Source organism: Dipodomys spectabilis, unplaced genomic scaffold, assembly GCF_019054845.1.
Source record: "Dipodomys spectabilis isolate Male_0828 unplaced genomic scaffold, ASM1905484v1 ptg000288l, whole genome shotgun sequence".
Lineage (NCBI taxonomy): Eukaryota > Metazoa > Chordata > Mammalia > Rodentia > Heteromyidae > Dipodomys > Dipodomys spectabilis.
The window spans coordinates 209,845-230,536 of record NW_024870965.1 but is presented as its reverse complement, the minus strand read 5'-3'; the positions used below and the strand labels follow the sequence as shown (position 1 = coordinate 230,536).

The 20,692-nt window shown below is 43.8% G+C and overlaps 1 protein-coding gene across 1 annotated transcript in view; it reads left to right on the top strand.

Moving 5' to 3' along the window:
* The window catches only part of Nav1 (neuron navigator 1), a 71,948-nt gene that overhangs the window by 1,748 nt on the left and 49,508 nt on the right, over positions 1 to 20,692 (top strand). The gene's annotated exons all lie outside the window — the stretch shown is intronic.

Genomic DNA, 20,692 nt, shown 5'->3' with positions numbered 1-20,692 from the left:
GTTCCCATTCGTGGCCTTCTCTATCCCGAAAAGTTGTGAAAATCCTCGGGGGATTCACTCCCTTGCTCTTCATGGGAGCCAGTCTTTCTAAGCTGCAGGCTTTTCTAGCCCCTCCCCCATGGTTTTATTCATGTTATTATTCTCCCTGCTCCCTTCTTCCACCCCACCCCACCCTGCCCCAGGGGAGCCAGCTTTTACCGGTGTGTCTGCTGCTCCATCTTGAGGCACACAACTGTGGGGCTCACCCCCACCCTGCTCCACAGGAAACAGTTTTCTGGGCAGGTGTGTGAGGGCGGGGCCCACCTGGCCTAGCTGCGGTGGGGTGCCGGTCACCTTACACCTGTGCAGCTGCTGCCTGCTAGGATGGGGCTGGGTTGGAGTTGCTTCCCTCTTCCTCCCCCCCTTTTCCTTCCCAGCCCCAGAGTTGCCCAACAGCTGCAGGCTGAGAGTCCTTGGGTATGCCAGCAGGGAAGGGATGTTGTAAAAGTACTGGTCAGTCCTCCAACAGCCACACTTAAATGACAGGATTTAACTAGCTTGGCTCCAGCCCATGGAGGGGGGAGTTTGGTCCCAGCCTTTGCTCTGGAGACAACTTGAAACCTTTCCTAGGAAGGATGTTTGACTGAGGCCAGTTGGATTGGGGTTTGGGGTGGGGGTGGGGGGGAGGGATCAAAGAGCCACTCTCCCTGCAGGCTGGGACTCTCCTTCAGCTCCAGGGAGGATGTGAACAAGATGAGGTGAATGACTTAATTGGCCCTCAACTGTCTCTTTGAGCAGCTTCTGAAGAGTGAGCTGCTGTCAGTCCTCCCAGACCCAGAAGAGTTTCCTTCCCAACCCACCCCCCCTCATCCAGTGCCTGGGGTTAGTACCTGTTCATGGATTTCTCCATGCCTAACTACCATTCCTGAACATCTCAAACCTTGTGTTCTGTCCAGGAGACCCCTTTCCTCCTGAGTCTTCCAAGCAGGAAGCTGGAGTCTGGGCTTCATCCTCCTCAACCCTCCCACAACTCCTTCCTGGCCAGGACCCTCAGGGAGAGTCTGGGGAGAGTCTAGGGATCCGTAGGGGCAAGGCCTGCACACTGCATTTGTGTTACTCAATCCAGAGAGTGACTCCCTGGAGCAGCCGGCTTCAGCTTGGCACTGACTCAGCCTCTGGGAAAGGACAAATGCCTGGGGACAGCAAAGCCAGCCATGGCTTCTCGTTACAGGGTTTTATGGGACGAGGCATGCACACCACAGGCAAACCACACTTGCTGCCTTAACCTCTTCCTTCAGAGGCACTGCCTTTGCTCGAAAAGCAGGGGAAGGAGGGAGGCGCTGAGCAGGACGCATCTTAACTAGGAGAGCTCAGAGAGGCAGCGGCCTGTGTCAGCATCTCACAGTCACCTTTACTCACTATACCTTGATGCTTAAAACACTGCAGTGCTAAGGGCATTACTTAATGAATTAATCTTTGCCACAACCATATAAGGTGCAGTTTATCATTATTTTGAGGGATGAAGTAAACATACATAAGATCACAGTGGGTGGATTTATCCTCGCACCTATGTCTGTCTGATTCTAGAATTAGCCCTAGCAACAGTGCTACCAGGAGCTGTTCTTTCTGACAGCCATCTCAGCCCCCAGATGCAGAGGCCAGATGCAGAAGAAGCAGAAGCTGAGCATCATGGGAGGACTTAGCAAAGGTATAGGGTTGGCCCCAAGCTCTCATGGGTATGTAACAGGCAGGTTTCGGACCAGAGTCAGCCAGCGTGGTGTGGAGCTCACTCTGCTTCCAATAACCTTTGTGACCTCACAGTCTCCAGCCTCAGTTTCCTTCTCTGTGAAATGAACACAGGCCCTGACCTGTCTCACTCCCTGGGGTATAGTAATGACAGATAATGTGGAGAGCAGAAGACTTTAAACAGGATGGTTTTACAAGGGAAATTATGGCCGGTTGAGGTCATAATCCCAGCCACAAGAGACCCCTGAACTGTTCAGATTGCCTTTTCTCCTTGCTATCTTTCCCTTCCATCTTGCTGGGACTCTAATGAGGGCATCTTCAGTGCAATACTTTAAATTGCTCCCTGGCTTAGCATCTATCTTTGATTTTTCCTGAAGTTCTTAATTGCCCATCTTTAGATTTCTATTCAATCCAAGCTAATTAGGATGATATATTTATATATTCTATTTCTGAGGGCAATTTACACAAATATAGACCACTTGTTAAGACGACTTCATCGTTCTTTTAAAAAGCAACCACGTCCATTCAACTTGGATTGTTGTGATGATTGGGCCATCCACTATTAGGGGTACTGGAGATGCAGCAGAGCTAAACCCTAAAGTGCTTATTCTCATGCATTCATTCACTCACTTATTCATTGAACACCTCTGATGTCAAGTGCAATGCTGGGTACCAGAATATTACACTGTACTCAATAGGATGTTGAAGGTGTGGCCTGAGTGGTCTAGTACTGTCTTAATACTGAGCAGCAAGATAGACACAGACTGTACATTTAGAAGCTTATAGTCTTACAGTGAAAACAGATGGTTAAAAGTAATACATTCATGGGAATAATGTGAGGGAAGGGGTGACATGTCCAAAAAGAAATGTATCCATTGCGGAGTCTAGTACTCCTAGCCTTGTGGAGAATGTGTAGGAAGCAAGAATTCAACCTCATCCTAGCTTTCTTGAGATCTTTCAGACATTTCCTAATTCTTGGCCATTTAAATCTTAGCCCCTATCCCATGAACACTGATTCGTCTTTGGAGAAGGAAACAATTTTTTTTTCTGAGACAAGGTCTCTGTAGTCCAGGCTACCCTCAAATTTGTAATCCTTCAGCCTTAGTCTCCTGAGCACTTGAAAGTATAGGCAAGCACTACAGCAGCTGGCTGGAGAAGAAATATTGACAAGAGAAATAACATTAGAGCCCTTTCCATCCTCCCTCCTAAAATATGTGTGTACACACACACACACACACACACACACACACACAGAGCAGGCTGGACACAGGTCCTTGAGTATTGGACTCAATCAAGAAATGCTGGGTCAGGTGCCAGCGGCCCATGCCTCCTAACTACTCAGGAGGCTGAGATCTGAGGATCTAAGATCTGCTGCCTGAAACCAACCCAAGCAGCAAAGTCTGTGAGACTCCTATCTCTAACTAACTAACCAATAAAAACTTAGAAGTAGAGCTGTGACTCAAGTGGCAGAGAGCTAGCCTTGAGCATAAAAGCTCAGGGACAGTGCCAAGGCCCAGCACCAACACACACACACACACACACAGAAATGCTTGATGGCATAGCCTACAGAGGCTAAAATTCCTTATGAACTAGTTTTCCTTCTTACTATATTGCTGCAGGATGCTGTTTGAGCAGTGGAGGGGCTGGTGATTTACTAGAAGAGGCAGGTGGAGAGGTACATACCTACCCCCAATATGTTGGGGACTTTTCAAACCCCTGTGCATTTGCCTGTGCCTTGCTGTCTGGTTCCTCCTCCTCGCTACCCTGAGAGCCTGGGTTTTATATCTTAATTTTTATTTTTCATATGAGCATATATTCAGGAGGTAACATGGATGGCCCCTGTCACACAGCCAGCAGATAGTAGAGCAGAAATTCAAACCTAGCTCTGACTGGCTGACAGCCCTTCCTCTGGAGAATATGCAAGTCTCAAGAACCTGGTGCCTTCTGCAAACTTGCGAATACGCTCCCCTTCGGGAGTCATTTTCTATAAAGAGGACCTGTTAATGGAGTTTTCAAGCTCCTGGGAAGTTGCTTTCCAACTTATCTATATCTGTCTCCCCAGATTCAAACTGAGACTGTCTACAAATCTGGAGAGATGCACAGGTAGGCGGAGAGCCCTGGGCTCATGATGCACATTTAAAGAGCATGTTGGGGGCAGGAAGGTCATGTGCAGAGTAAGGAACCAAGAACAGATCTTCCCTTCTGTTTCATCTCCACTGTCCTAGGTCCTCATTGAGGCCGTGCAGCAGTGATCTAGGGGCACGCACACGTGCTCCTGTCCACACACTGCTTTCTTGTGAGAAAGGCTGATTTGGTTTCCTTCAGGCTTGAAACATTTTCTCGTGGATTATTTAAAATCCTTCGGTAGATTGTACTGGACTATCAGGTTTTGAGCTCAGTGGTCCGACAACTATGTGGTTTTTAGCGGGTAGAGCGCTTGTAATAGGATCTACAAGGAGAACAAGCTTCAGATTTATGTCTGGTGTCATGGGTTTCTGGAATATTACCCCCAGACTCAGTGACATGGACAGTGCAGTGTTCTAGACTTATGCTAGACCATGTCCCCCGGTCCCTCTTTATGGTTGAAAAGCAGTGTCTGCTTAGCTGTCAGATCACTGGTAAAGGTTACCTAGTGAAATTTCCAGCTACATTATGGTATATGTCTGTATTCTGGTAGTTTGTGCCATTTCTTCATATATATATATATATATATATATATATATATATATATATAATTGTACTATATACTATAAATATATCTTATATCTATCTATCTATGTATTATCTCACTATTTCTCCCTCATTTAATCCTCTTTCTCATAAATTCTAGGAAATCACCTTGTAAATGCCAACCTGGGTTGCCATTCCTGACTCCCAAGCCTGTGGTTACTGCTTCCCCTTGGATTCTTCTTCCAGGACCTAGAGTCCCTCTCAGCTACCCCATGACAGGGGGTCTCATGCTTAACAACTTTGTAGATGCCTTCTAGGCCACACTGAGCTGAGCTGGGCAGGGGGTGGGGGGATTGTGGACCCTGTCCCTGGAAAGGTGCTCTGGGTGTGGAAAGTCTCATGATGCATTGTAGACTGATTACCTTTGAGCTTTAATGAGCAGTATGTTAATTCATTAGTTTCCCTCCGTGTTCTTGTCCCATCATTAAGAGGCCTCTTCCTCCACTTGGGAAAGTTCAAGGTGAGGAAGGTATAGTAATGACACTATTTTTTGCATATAACTTGTAGAAGTTGCTTCCTTCCTTTATTATTGTACCCCCTCTTTGCTATTATCACACGAGATTGTCTTCTCAGGGAAAGGGAAAACCTCCAGCATCTGGCTTGGGGTGGGTGTTTACAAAAGGAGGTAGATTTGGGGTAGCTGTACTTCATTTACCTCACCAGGGAGCCTAAGAAACTCCACTAAGCTTCACCCCTGGCCTCAGAACCCTAGGGGGTGAAACCAGCCAGGCACATCCTCAGGAAAGTAGCTGGGAGCCTCTTGCAGGGGTGGGGGTGGGGGTGTCATTGCTTACTCAGGCGAAGCCTGGGGTAGTGGCTCTCCTCTATCTGAGAAACTAATTCTGGGAATTTGCTATTCATTGTGAAATCAGCTGATTCCCAGAGTGTCCAATAGCCTTTGGGAAAAATGTGCTGTCCAGGGTCCAGGCAGTCAGTAAGCCTGTAGGAACCCCCCCCCCAAAGAAGTTGAGACCCCTGGGTTAGGTATCTGGGTTTCCAATAACTATCTGCTCAGGCAAGCCTCTTACTTGCTCTATTTTTCTTGTAAAAAACGATACTAATTCTTACTAAGGTAACATTTCAGTAGTTGTACCACTGAAGTAATGCATCCAAGTAGATGCTGGTCACATGAGTTGAGCCTAATGATTCAAAAATAATTTTATTTATTTATTTGCTGAAGAGAGACTGAACCTTATTTTGAGGCCTAGGTTGGCCAGGAACTGGATTCATACTCTGGGGGCTGTCTTTGAATTCAGTGATGCTCCTGCCTCAACCTCCTTACTGCTAGGATTACAAACCTGTGTCCTAACATCTGGCTCAGAAGTTTTCTTTTTCTTTTTCTTTTCCCCCCTCCCTTCCCCTTCTCCCTCCCTTCTTCCTTCCTTTCCTCTCTCTGTCTCTCTCCCTCCCTTTCTTCCTTTCTTTCTTCTTTTTTGCCAGTATTAGGGCTTGAACTCAGAGCCTGGGCACTATCCCTGAGCATTTCTGCTCAAGGACGGCACTCTACCTTTGAGCCACATAGTTGGGATTACAGGCAAGGGCCACTGGCACCTGACTACAAAAGATGTTTCTATCAAAAGTACATTGAAGGATTTACAAACATGATAAAGGTAAATTACTAAGAATATCTGTGCTACTGTAGGACAGATTAAAGAACATTAGAAAAGTGGGGATGGGTGGGGTTTTTTAATGTTATTTTTAAATTCCCTTTAAAGAAATTGATAGTGGATCTGATAATGAACTGTAGACAGGGTGTGAAAGAGAGGAGATGGAACTGTTGGGATGCTGGGAGCTAGTGCTTTGGGTAGCAGTGTGTTTCATTGGTACTTTTCTGTGTAACTTCCTGTAACGACTGACAGCTACAGATTTTATGAGTGCCCAAGAAGGAAACCATCTACCTTCCTGGATGGTTTGGTGTTAGGCAAAGAATGGCCCCCAATCAAAATATTCATGATTTGAGATGAGTAGAAGTGGGGAGGAGAGGGTAGACCGTCTTATCCAGAACAGACCTGTTTCATACATTGAAAGCTTCTGGTAAGCATGCTAGACATGTGTGGGTTTGTTTTAAAATACTCCTCATGAAAGTTGACTTGGAGGACATATTTTTAGTACCCAAGTCATTTATCTTCAACTTCTTAACAGTGATAATGGATGATTTTCAACTTTATTCAAATTAGACACTTGCTTGAGGCCCAAGGGGTCTGTCGCCTCCAAGGGGTGCTCCACTGGGCTTTATCTAAATCTCAGGCACTGGTCCCTTTGGGAGGAGCACTTGAAAGTGGGGTAAAGTTGTGGGGTACGCTGAGAAGTGGTCTCCCTATTCAAGCCGGATGCTTGTGTTCCTGTCTGCTGGCCTGAAGGCTTTGTGCAGAGCCCGTGTGATTTTGATTAACTTTCTCTTCTTTGAATCTCACTCTTCCTTCTTTTGACTTCTTTAAGGATTATGACAATAAGCCCCAGACTGATCCTAAAGTCTCAGCAGATTTCAAAGTTGCCCAAGAAAAACATGTTAATACCAAAAGTAATTTCCTAGCCAGTCATTTCCTGTGTTCTCACACTTGGGTTTTTTTTTTCCCCCTTAAGATATTCATCTTAAGATAACAGAAACTGCTCTTACTCTTGACTAGGGGGACATGATGTGACGGGAGGCTTTCATATGTATGTGTACATATATATATACATATTTGTTTATCTTTAATTTTGAGACAGAGACTCACCCATTGTGTAACCCTGGCTGGCCTGCAACTTGTGATCCTCCTGCCTCAACCTCCCAGGTACTGGTGATACAGGCCTTTACCATTGCATCGGGCTTACAGGAGGCATTTGGAGGAAAGCATAATAAAAGGAACCTTCAGCCAGGTGTCAATAGTTTCATGCCTCTAATCTTAGCTACCCAAGAGGCTGAGATTTGACTTTGAAAGTATTGCAAGAAGAGAGCAGGAGAAACAGAACTTACAGGCAGGAACTTCTTGAATAGAGTCCCAGGGGCACAATAGATGGAAAGAGATTTGACAAGTGGGACTACATCAAAATAAAAGTTCTTGCAAAGCTATGGACATAGTTAAACTAGAAAGACAGCCAACAAACTGGGAAAAAATCTTTACCAGAAATATATCAGACAAAGGCCTAATATCCCATAAATGCAAGGAGCAAAGAAACTAACTCCTCCCAAACCTAATAAACCAATCACTAAATGGGCAAGGGAGCTAAGGAGAGACTTCTCAGAAGTAAGAAGGGCAAAGAAACACCTGAGGAAATGGTGATCATCCCTGGCCCTAAAGGAAATGCGAATGAAAACAATTCTGAGATTCTGTCTCACCCCAGTAAGAGTGATCTATGTCGTGAATTTGAACAACAACAAATGTTGTCAGGGACATGGGGGGAAAGGAACCCTACTACACTGCTGGTGGGAATGTAAACTAGTACAACCACTCTGGAAAGCTGTCTGGAGGTTCCTCAAAAAACTAAACGTAGGCCTACCCTAGGACCCATCCATACCACTCCTGGGCATCTGCCCTGAACATCATTAGCCAGGATATGATAAGGAGACCTGCACATCCATGTTCATTGTCTCACTATTCACAATAGCCATGGCCAGATGCCCCACAATAGATGAGTGTATCCAAAAAATGTGGTACTTTACACAATGGAATTTTTTTTGGGGGGGGTGGAGGGTCCAGTCGTGGGGCTTGAACTCTGGGCCTGGGCGCTGTCCCTCAGCTCTTCAGCTCAAGGCTAACGCTCTACCACTTGAGCCACAGCTCCACTTCCAGCTTTTTTTTTTTTCTGCTTATATGGTGCTGAGGAATCGAACCCAGGGCCTCATTCATGCAAGGCAAGCGCTCTGCCACTGAGCCACCTTCCCAGCCCACAATGGAATTTTATACAATTAGAAAGAGTAAAATAATGTCATTTGCAGGGAAATGGATGGAACCTAGAATAAATCATGTTAAGTGAGATAAGCCAAGCTCAGAGAGACAAATGGTATACATTCTCTCTGATAGCGGAAATTAAATCTAAAATATAGGATCCTAGATACTCATACAATGAGACCAAAAGAGGATACTTTTAAGAGAGAAACATAAAGGTGCTATGCCTAAGCGCCTCTTCATACTTATATAAAATAATATACATCCTGAAGTGGACTCCAAGATACGGACACAAGAGACCTTTTTTCCCTGGCTTTTTTAAAGTTTTTAGTTTTTGATGATGTGTATTTATGTATATCTTCAGGAGTGAGGTGGGGAGAGCACAGAACTTGAAGAAAGAGGGTAAAAAAGTGCAGCAGTGGGGCTTACTGGACATTGATGAAAGTGAATTGTACAACTCATGAGTGGAGACGGAAGGGAGGGGCTGGGAGAGAGTGAGGGAACTGAAGACACTGTACAAAAGGAAATACACTCATTACCTGACTCATGTAATTGTAATCCCTCTGTATATCTCCTTTATAATAACCATAAAGTAAATTCACTTCAAAAAAAAGAAGAAGAGGCTGAGATTGGAGAGCTGCAGTTCAAAGCCAACCAGGGCAGAAAAGTCTGTGAGATTCTTATCCGTAACTAGCAAAAAAGACAGAAGTGGAGATGTGGTTCAAGTGATAGTGTGTCAGCCTTGAGCAAAGAAGCCAAACAAGTCTGTAAGGCCTTCAGTTCAAGCCCAGTACTAGTACTAAAAATAAATAAATAAATTTAAACTAAATCTTCAGAGAGGTAAGGAAAGAGCAGATGTCTTTCTAAGCTAGTATTCCATAGGTGTGCATATGCAGCCCATGTTGGAGTAAGTATTTCGTGCCGAGATGAAGCACTCATATTTCTAATACTGAGTCGACCACGGAATTGTGCTATGATTTAGGCTTCTAGCCCTGTTTTCTCCCTCTTTGGAGGAGAATGAAGGTCACCAGCAGTTGGGAGAGTCATAATAGATGAGAGAAGGTTCAGAAAGAATGAAATTCTGTGTGAATAGCAAGTCTTTATCAGTATGGATTTGCCACAGAAATATGCACTCCATTCTCATAGGGTGTTGAAAGCTGGAGCCAGTCACAAAAAGACAGGAATTCATATTTGCAAAGCACAGCAGATACTTCAATGCATAATTCTGTCAAGTTCGATCTGCCTTTCAGGAGTAGTTGGTGAATATGGCATTTGCAGGTGAGGGTTTGAGAAGTTTTAATCTTTTCAGTTCCCTATTATTCTTTCCTCCCCTCACTCTTACGTCTAAGTGGGCCGGATGTCATGCCTGGGGCATGAGTTCCTTTTCACTTGTCTGAACACCTGGATAGGGCTTGTATCTTTGGAATCAGGTCTTTACTTCACCCACTTATTGGTTAAGATTAGACGCCTTTTTGTTTTCATTCTTTTTTGCTCAAAGCTTTGTAATAGGTGAGATATGTGCTTACTTTCACATGCATAGAAAACTCACCCATAAAAATGAAGGTCTTTCACAATGCATTAACTGGGCTTTTGCTCTCGTGCTGACCTTTGACCCCTGTGCACAATGAGGGTATTCAGCCGCCCTGTTCTCTGAAGTGAAAACTTTCAGAACCCTCAACAAAGATATTTCACCCAGAGTAAGCAGTCCATGAAGTAAATGACTTCAGATAAGAGGGTGGTTGGTTCTGAAAGGAAGATGAAGGTGAAGAGGTCTATAAAAATTACAATGGCCTCCAAGGCCAGATCACTGATTCCCCCTCCCCCACAGTGGGACCCACTAGGACTTAGATTAAAAGAGACAAGTGGATTTTCTATTGCATAGAATTTCTTAATGGATTTCTTTGGACAGTGCTGCCCAGTGCCCCATGGTCCTATTGATAAACGATGAGTACGGGCTGGTAGTTGGGGGAGGAAGCGGCTTGCATTGTAGGACTCAAAAACCCTCTTGGAAGCATTTCTTTTGAAATCCTTAACCAGCACTCTTACTCTAAGCATCTCAAAGATGTTAGCATTTATGGGCTGGTTGGCAAGAAAGAAAACTGCACAAAGAACACATGGTTCCAGTCACCTTAGACAAAGTGCTGAGAAGGTAATGGGTTTCAGCTTTACCTCCCTGCCCCGCCTTCTTACTGCTCTCTAGAAATGTGAGAAGAGATTTAAGACTTCTAAACAAAAGCTTTTGGGTGTTTAATTGTAAGGTTGGTGGAGGACAGGGAGACAGAGAGGCGAAGTAGGGGAAAGTTATAGTGTGGTTTGTGTGTGTGCGCGCGCACGCACGCGTGTGCACACGCACACATACACAAATCACTTCTGAGGGCTGTGTTCAGAATACTTGTCTGCCATTTGTGCAGAGGTATCCAGATTTCCGTGGTGGGAGGGAACTGTTCTTTTACTGCATCTACCTCACAGTGGTAACTTGCACATTTTTCCCCCATGAAGCTTTTATTTTTGGAGACCACTGTAATTTACATGCTGGGACCTATTATTAACTGCTAGTTTTATGCTGTTATTGGAAATCTTTACATTAGGAAAGAATGTATGGGTTGTGTTTTTGTGGGGGGGAGGAGGGAGGAGGCTCAAATGAAAGGTTACCTTGTAGATGTAACCCAGATCTGTCTAGCACCCGGGAATGGATTAGAAACCCACATCTCCCAAACAGAGAGAGCTATGTGGGTCCTTCAAGACTGTTTTCCCAAATGAAGAGCCTCATGAATCTAAGGCGATTTCAGAGAAAAGCTGATCACCTAACACTTTTCAAATGGCCCATTGCAGAGCCACTCAGATGGAAGTGCTGTGACTCATCCAGGGAAACAGAATTGGTGGCCTCCACCCCACCCCACCCCCACCCTCGTTCCCCCAAGAACGCCATGGCGTATTTTGTAAATGTAAAATGCAGAGGCAGTTGTACTGTATTGAATTTCAGCACATAATTGGGTAACTAGAGAAGCCGCCTATTTAATTAAATTCCATTATCCAGTGTGTGACAGGACTATTTAGTGACCTCCTGCTTGACTGCTGTCTGGGAGTAGAGAGTATTTCAAGTGCATCTTTCAAATATCCCTATTAGAGAATGAGGTTGGGGTTATGTTTGCCCCAGAAGTGTTTCTCCCATGAGCCCTTCCAAATGACAGCCCGAACACTGGGCTTTCATTGGCTAGGATAACTGTTTCCCACAGAAAGAGAGCTTCAGATGCTAGAGGCCCTTGTTATGATAGCTCACCCAATTTTATACACAAACAGTCACAGCAGGTTCACCTGTCACCTTGCCATTTTGAATACATTCTAGGCAATCAAAGGAAGGCTTTCCACAAATACGTTGGGAGTTGCATGAAGAGGCTTCTCTTTGGTGGGTAAATGTATAGGATTCATACTGGGCTAATAGGTCCTTGTATGGATTTCCCAACTGTGGAAACCATTCTGCAGCTACTTAACTCTTGGTCAGAAATGGGTAGACAATTAGATGGTAGATGAATGCCCAAAGAAGAGGGAAAGTTAAGGAAAGCCAGAGAACTCAGTATAAAATTGTCTTCAAGAAAACACTTGGCAAATGTTCTTTGTCTGTATTCCTTCTTTCCTGCCACAGACCCTGGAGCCCTCTCTTGATTCAGTCATTCAAGTGGGCATTTATTGAGACTCTGCTCCAAAGTAAGAGCCTTCTACCCAACCTCTGACCATGTGTGGGACAATACTCTCCCATCAGATTTGCTGGTGGAACAAGAGGGACTTCTGTTCTTATATCAGTAAGTCAGGAGCTACACACAGTGAAGACTAACGTCTAGTGTGTGGGCAGAGAGAGGGCTGGAGGTAAAGACCAGGATGAGAATGTTGTCACTGAGGCTGACAGGTTAAGAATTTCAAGGATTGACACTGTGTTAAATGCAGCTTCCAAGTCAGAAAGGCAGAAGGCCCTAATGTATCCATAATGAATAGGTCTTTGGTTAGCGAAATTTCAGTAAAACTGGGAATGAAAAGCCATATTCTAAGAGTGGGGGAGTAAATGTGAGGTAAGGTAGACATAGGTGGTCATAAGGTAGGTAGTCAGAATTAGCTTAAAAAAATATTGAGGAATTCTCTCCTCACTGCTCATGGGTGGTAAAACAGGAGGACCCAGCTCACATGACCATTGCTTGCTCTATGGCTTTGACCCTTTTAAACCTCTGATCTATGTTAGGAAGTTTTAGTTTGTTATTTGTACCAGAGAATACAATTTAATTTAGTTCTGTTACATTAACAGAACCAGTTATTTTACTCAGTTCTTGTTTTGAGACACGATCTAGTTCTAATGCAGCCTTACCTTGAATTTACAATCCTCCTGCCTCAGCCTCCTGAGTGCTGGCATTACAGGGTGAGCCTTAATTACACCTGGCCTTAATTTTATTTTACTGGTATGGCTCGTGAAACTTGGCAAATAACATACCAGACACAGTGGCTCTTATGTGTAGGGAAAGACCCAGAAGTGAAAATCATTAAAGAGAAAACCTGTTCCTTATACCTGAAGCAGAAAAGACAATTCTAAAATGGAGGGGAAAAAAGAAAAAAAAGATTCTGCATGGGCACAATAGTGGGCAAAGATTCCAGCATGAAAAAAAATTAGCTCATAACAGTTTAAATATTGCTAAGGAGCAATGCTCTAAGAAAAACAGACTGAAAACAAAGGGAAAATAAACACTTGTGAGCACAGAGCAGCGTTTATATGACGTTCTCCTGTGTTTCCTTAGAGTTTGTATAGTCTATGGCACAAAAATCATATTTTTAGACCTTTAAAAAGCCTAATTGCCTTAACACTTCATACTGCCTCATTACTGGAACAAAATGACTTTTCCCCTCTTTGTCTTGCATCTCTGTACCAGATGTCTGCCTGGGCCGAGAAAGTAGCTCATGGCCTCTACATTTGATAACTGAACATTTCACTTCTTGGGCCAAATAGACTGATGATACCCTGGACTGTGGCCAAGCAGGAAAGACTTTGCAAAGCAGTGTTCATAATAATGCCTCAAAATCCCCATTTCCTGCTGCTTTGACTTGATACATAGAAATTCTCTGTAAAAAAAAAAATGTTTCCTTCTCCAGACCAATAGGTTTTTCTTACACATGGAGCCTTTGTGTGTGTGTGTGTGTGTGTGTGTGTGTGTGTGTGTGTGTGTGTGTGTGTGTGTGTACTGGGGCTTGAACTCAGGTCCTAGGCACTGTCCCTTAGCTTTTTCACTCAGATTCACTCAGAGTTGGTGCTCTACTGTGGTTGATTGGAAATAAAAGTCTCACACTTTTCTTCCCGGGCTGGCTTCCAGAGTATCTAGGATTACAGGCATGAGCCACCAGTACCTGGCCTGATTTTCTTTGTAATGCTTCTTTCTCTTGGAATTTAAAAAGGATATAGAACCAATGAGCTTTTTTTTTTTTTTTTTCCTGGTCCTAGGGTTTGAATCAGGGCCTGAGCTCTGCCCCTGAGCCTCTCTCTGCTCAGGGCTAGCCATCTACTTGAGCCACAGCACCACTTCCAGCTTTTTCTGGAAGTTTATGTGGTAGTGAAGAATCGAATCCAGGGCTTCATGCATGCTAGGCAGGCATTCTACCACTAAGCCACATTCCCAGCCCCATGAGCAATTCTTTTCTTATTTTTCTCTCCCTACTTTGGCTTGGTCCAGATTTCTGATTTCTTTATGATAGACCAGAAAAAGATTCTTTTCTATGACTGTAATAATAAGCGACTGTTAAAGCAAGCACACCACAGAGACACTACTGCTATACCAGCCAGTCCAACACTGCTGAACATTACCGTCCCTCATATCAGAGAGCCCAGCAAAGAAGCGACCTCACCCTCCGTTCAGCACCTTGCCCCCTTCACTTGCCTTTTGCGTCAGATATGCCACTGAACAATCTAAGAAAAAAAAGCAACTTTTCCTTATGGTCCCTTGAGAAAAGTTTCTAGAGTCTTCTTTCAGTTTCCACATTAAATATTGAGTCTTGATATAGCCAGATCACACAACCTTATTGATCACATCATAAACTGTGTCTTCCCTGGGGCCACCAAATAGTGTCCTTCCATTCTCCACAGTCATGGAAAGTGAAGGTTACCCCCACATGGAGACCAGCCCCCATTAATATGCCCCACATCCTGCCTCTCCTTGCTACCTACCTCCGTCAGTGGGGCCTGCCCTGAGCCAAATGTCTCAATAGAGTGGCCTTACCAGTAAGGGCTCATCTATCATTTCTTCCTCTCTCAACCAGGGAAAGACTGGTCTTTTGAGTTCTTTATAGGTGAATCACAAAGATTTCCTTTGCCAAGCAAATTTCAGAAAATTGGACTTACATACAAAGACCAGGTAGGGTTCTCTGTAAGAGTTCCAGGAGGAAAAGATACAGGAATGAGGTAGTTGAAAGAAGGATGACTTGTTCACACCTATAATCTACTTAGGAGGCTAAGATCAAATGATAGAGGGTCAAAACCAGCCTGGGCATGAAAGTCCATGAGACATTTTTTGGTCATGGGGTTTGAACTCCATCCCTGAACTCTTTGCTCAAGGCTAGCACTCTGCCACTTAGAACCTCATCACCACTTCTGGTTTTCTGGTGGTTAATTGAAGAGTCACAGTACTTTCCTGCCCAAGCTGGCTTTGACCTGAAATCCTTTGATCTCAGCCTCCTGCATAGGTAGGATTACAGGCGTAAGCCACCAGTGCCTGCCAGTGCCAGGTTCCATTAGACGCTTATCTCCAATTAACCACCAAAAAGCTGGAAGTAGCACTGTGCTCAAGTGGTAGAGTGCTAGTCTTGAGTGAAAAGCTAAGGGATAGTGCCCAGGCCCTGAATTCAAGCCCCAGGACAGGCATACACAGACACACACACAAAGAATGACCTACCTACAAATGCCAAATCAGTTAAATGATCAGTGCTGTTCTCTGGCTGACAGCTCAGCATCCATTGATTTTCTGCTCATTCTACTGCAAGCCTTGTGGTGATGAGATTTTATTTGGTGGTGATTTGAGAAAGTACAGTGATTTGTCTTTGGAAACTGTAGAAACCAGTTTGACCAACTGTGGAAGGTTTCTGCGAAGTCACACAGTGTGTTCTATACCTCTTCTGTAGTTACTAGGAACATGTCAGCTCTTAAAACAAATTATGTTTTGGTTTGCAAGCTTCTTGAGGTCTAGGAACTAACCTCATTTCTTTTTCACAATTCTGAATCCCAAATGTCAGTAACTACTGAGGATCAGTGTAAAGTGACAGCTCAGACACAATTTGACCTGAAGACGACTTTTTTTGTGTTCCAAGAGACCCTAGAGATGCCTAAGTGGTCTTCACCCTTTAGTGGAACACCATTTGGAAAGCTGTCAATAATACATTGCTGAAGTAATGTCAAGTGATCCCCAGTGACCCAAGAAAATGCCTAATTTGTTTTTGCTCTTTTGTGATCATCCCTAACTTTCATCTATATCATGATGGGCTTCTTTTTCATATATGTTGTGGTTTAAAAAAAAAAAAAAGAACAGAAGCCGGGCACCGGTGGCTCACGCCTGTAATCCTAACTACTCAGGAGTCTGAGATCTGAGGATTGCCGTTCAAAGCCAACCTAGGCAGGAAAGTCTGTAAGACTCTTATCTCCAATAAACCACTCAGAAAACCACAAGTGGCACAGTGGCTCAAGTGGTAGAGTGCTTGCCTTGAGCTGAAGAGCTGAGGGACAGTGCCCAGGCTCTGAGTTCAAGCCCCATGACCAACCAAAAAGGAAAAAAAAAGGGCAAATGACAAGAAATTGACTCTTGTAAAATTGTGGGTGTAGAACTTTGTTGGTCTTGAGTTTCAGTTTCTCTGGCATATTAAAGTATCTTATCTCAGGATTAACATGAAGATAAAACAGGTTGCATGTGAAGTACCTGGCATGCATATTGAAATGGTGAGTGTATGGTAACTCTTGTATTTTTGTGAGTGAGTAAGTGAGTGTGTGTGTGTATATATCAGTACTGGAGATTGAACTCAGGGCTTGGACATTGTCTCTTAGCTTTTTTATTCAAGACCACACCTATACCTCTTCTTCCAGCTTTTTTTTTCTAGCTTTTTGTTGGTAGTGGTGGTGGTCTGGGGCTTGAACTTGGTCTGGATGCTGTCCTTGAGCTCTTTTGCTCAAGGCTAGTACTCTATCACAGTTCCACTTCCAGTTTTCTGGTGGTTAATTGGAGATAAAAGTCTCAAGGACTTTCCTGCCCAGGCTGGCTTTAAACTGTAATCCTCGGATCTCAGCCTCCCGAGTAGCTACAATTACAGGTATGAGTCACTAGTAGCTGGCTTACTTCCAGCTTTTTTTTTGGGGGGGGGGGGAGGAAGGGGCCTTGAACTCTGGGCCTGAGCACTGTCCCTCAGCTCTTCAGCTCAAGGCTAGCATTCTACCACTTGAGCTACAGAGCCACTTCCAGTTTCCTGGTGATTTATTGGAGATAAGAGTTTCATGGACTTTCTTGCTAGGGCTGGCTTTCAACCGAGATCCTCAAATCTCAGCCTCTTGAGTACCTAGGATTAGAGGCGTGAGCCACCTGTACTAGGCTACTTCCAGCTTTTTAATGGGTAATTGGAGATAAAAAGTCTCTTGGACTTTCCTGCCCCAGGGCTGACTTCAGTCTTTAATCCTTAGAACTCAGCCTCCTGAATAACTAGGATTACAGGTGTGAGTCTTTGGCACAACTCATGTTCTCAATTACTTATCATTGTTTTCCAGGAACCTGAGTCTTTCAAGCTTTCCTCTGGCTATGTGTAGGACCCTACTGCATGCTTGTCCAGCAATGCAGAGGTGAGGTTGGTTAGGCCTGACTGGGTGGGAAAAAGTAATAACTAATGTTGAGTCAGATCCCAGCCTGCCTGGTGATTAAGTGTTCAGCAACTTCCCACAAAGCAGTCTCAGACTTTTGCATGGGTTGCTTTGCTACAATGGAAATCTTGACAGTTGAATCCACAGAGACTTTTTTTTAAAGTTCAATAACAAAATGAAAAGTGTCCTTATATTCTCCTACCTTCTCACAACTGTTTCCTTTTTAGATAAATATCAGGGTACCCATTGTGGTGCTCAATAATCAATCCCAGTAATAAATTGATAAGCCTCCTTTGCATCCCCTTTGGGGCCTCCTTTTGGATAGGTAAAAAGAGAGAATTAAGTTAGATACTGGTGGCTCGTGCCTGTAATCCTAGCTACTCACAAGGCTGAGATCTGAAGACCAAGACTCAAAGCCAGCCCAGGCAGAGAAATCCATGAGCCTATTTCCTATTAACCACCAAAAAATCTGGAAGTGGAGGTGTAGTTCAAGTAGTAGAGTGCCACACTTGAATGCAGATGCTGAGGGACCATGCCCAAGCTCTGTGTTCAAGCCCCAGTACCTGCACAAAAAGAGACAGAGATTATTTAACCAGTACTCTACCTTTATGACCAGTGCCACCATACATGATTGATATTTTTAACTTAAATTCAAATGTGGATGGGGGTGCACAAGTTTGGGAATGTAGAAATTAAGCCAAATCACAGAGGTCAGAACTTCAAAGCAGCCTTATTAGTATGGTTTGCAGAAATGGCATCAAAAAGTTTATGCATACAGAAAATGTCCTCATCTTTGATTTTACTTATGAGTCTCACTAACCTGAGGTCTTTATTTTCCTTTATATTTAGCAGAAGGATGGTAGCTATTTTTGTGTGAGTCTGCATTTAATTTGTAATGTTTCTCTCTCTCCCTCCCTCCCTCCCTCTCCCTCCCCTCTCTCTTTCTCTCTGTGTATTGGGACTTGAACTCAGGGCTTGAGCTCTGTCCCTTAGCTTTTTTACTCAAAGCTGGTGCCCTACTACTTGAGCCGCAGCTTCATTTCTGCCTTTTTAGTGGTTAATTACACCTAAAATCATGTATTTTCCTGCCCTATCTTTGAACTGGGTTACTCAAATCTCAACCTCCAAGGTTGTCCACTGAAATTCTCACACCTCTCAAGAGGGTGTGAATTCCTAAGAGAAGTGCTTGCATTTTGAGTGGATTGGTTTCTCAATGTTACTTTATTTTTTTGTCAGTTGTCAGGCTTGACCTCAGGGCTTGGGCCCTGTCCCAGAGCTTTTACCCGCTCTAGGTTAGCACTCTACCACTTTGAGCCACTGTGCTACTTCCCATTTTCCTACTGGTTAATTGAAGATAACAGTCATGGACTTTCCTGACCAGGCTGACTTTGAATCCCGATCCTCAGATCTCAGCCTCCTGAGCAGCTAAGATTATAGGTGTGAACCACCAGCGCCTGGCTCAATGTTATTTTTGATATGGAAAAATAAGTAGCTTAACTTGCAATAAATACTTCAATAACTGATGGTGGATCCCTGGGTAACTTTGGATGACTTTCCCTTTATGTATACTATGAAGCATCTTACTGCTCTCACTGTCTGGACCTTGGTCCTGAATATATCCTCTGGACTGAAGGGGAGCCTGGGTGTCACCCCTACATGCATGCTAGGGAAGTGGGTATACAGACAGGCTTTGAGGACTTAACATTCAATTGTTTTCTGTTTAAGCTTCCGGATTTGGAATTTGTGTTTATTTCCATTTTATTGCCTTTCCTTTTTGATGTATCTTGTTTGGCTTTTCTTTGGTAGATTGAATGTGGACAGCATCAAGATAATTATAAGCAGAAAAGCTTGGGTGCTTCATTCACCAGCTCTTTATTTAGAGTCAACATGTAAACATTTTTGGCTGAACAAGGAAGCTCAGTGAATAGGGGGAGAAGATCTATAGTGGAGCTGGAGTGGACTTCTTGTTTAATACAGTAAAAGAGGGGGGGAAAGGGTGAAAATGGAAGCTCAGGGATTCTAGTGAATGTGAGAATATGGAATGTTATACAAGGAAGTAAAAAAAGGTGGGGGGTAGGGGAGTGATTTGTGCAAAGGGAATGCCTGGCACTTGGTTTCATGGTGGTGGGGAGCCTCACTGGGCAGAGGGCAGCTCCCAGACTAGAGGTGTTTATTGCCAGATCAGCATTTCACACCAGCCACCCTGCCTGAGGCTCTTCGAGCTGCCAGAAAGGGTTCAGGATTGCATAGATTCTTTAGCCTGGAGTATGAATGGAAGACCTGATTCCTAGCCACACCCACTTTTTTTTTTTTCCTACTCCTTCTGATCCTCACTTTGCACTAACAGGGTGATTTGAGATCTGAAGATGAATGGCAGCTTGTTAATATCAAGGACTTTGGTTTGTTGCCATATGTGTAACCAAAACATATGCTGGGCATATGCACTCTGTATGACTTCTTTCAACCTGTCTATGTAGCAGGATTTGTGTTTCCAACTCAAAAGAGCTTTGCTTCTGTCAACCCTACATAAATCATTCTAAAAGCTACCATCCTACTTGAAGGCATTGCCCGCTTCTAAGATAGGTGGTTGGCGTGAGCATTAACAGCATAATGCTTCTCTCCCTCTTTCCTTCCCTTGTTCCTCACTCTCCGTTTTCTTTTTCTTGAGTCAAACTGAGACAGTAGTACTGCTGGCTGAAAACAATTTTTGACTTGGACTTTGTAAACCAAGCAGGTTAGATCAGTAAGGCTCTAAAAGACATATGCAAATAGAAATCCAAGTCACTCTTGGTCCAGAGTTCCTTTTTGTCTAAGACTTGTCAGTTGACAAATAGTTATTTCTTTTTAAGCCTTAAGAGGGTCCTTTTTGGATTGGGCCTGAGGCTGGCAAACTTTTGGCCAATTCTGAGACAGTGTCTGTTTTTGTATGACTCATAAACTAAGAATGGCTTTTATTTTTTTGGTGCTGGAACCAGGCTTGAACTCAGGACCTCACATTCTCCCTAATCTTTTTTACATATATCTAATGCTCTACCACTTGAGCATTAGATGCTCAAGTGTAGAGCATTAGATGCTACTTCCAGTGTAGCATTTGGGGAGTTCATTGGAGATGGTGTCTCCAATTAACTTTTACGCACAAACTGGCTTGGAACCAAGATAGATCCACAAATCTCAGCAAATCTTACAGGTGTGAGCAACCAGTGCCCACTGTGGTTTTTAATGCATTTTTGTAAGGTTAAAAAAGTCTAAAAGATAACTAACATATGAAAGCAACATGAAATTTGTTTTTTAAAGTGTCCATAAGTAACATGTTGGAATGTAGTTGTATTCGTGTGTGTGTGTGTGTGTGTGTGTGTGTGTGTGTGTGTGTTATCTGCTTTTGAGCTCTTTTGGCAGAATTGAGTTGTTATAGAGACTCTGTGACTTGGGTCCTTAACCAAAATATTTTCTACATTTCACAGTTACTGACAGTGCCTCTTAGAAGAGAAGCAGAAATGCAAATGCTGTC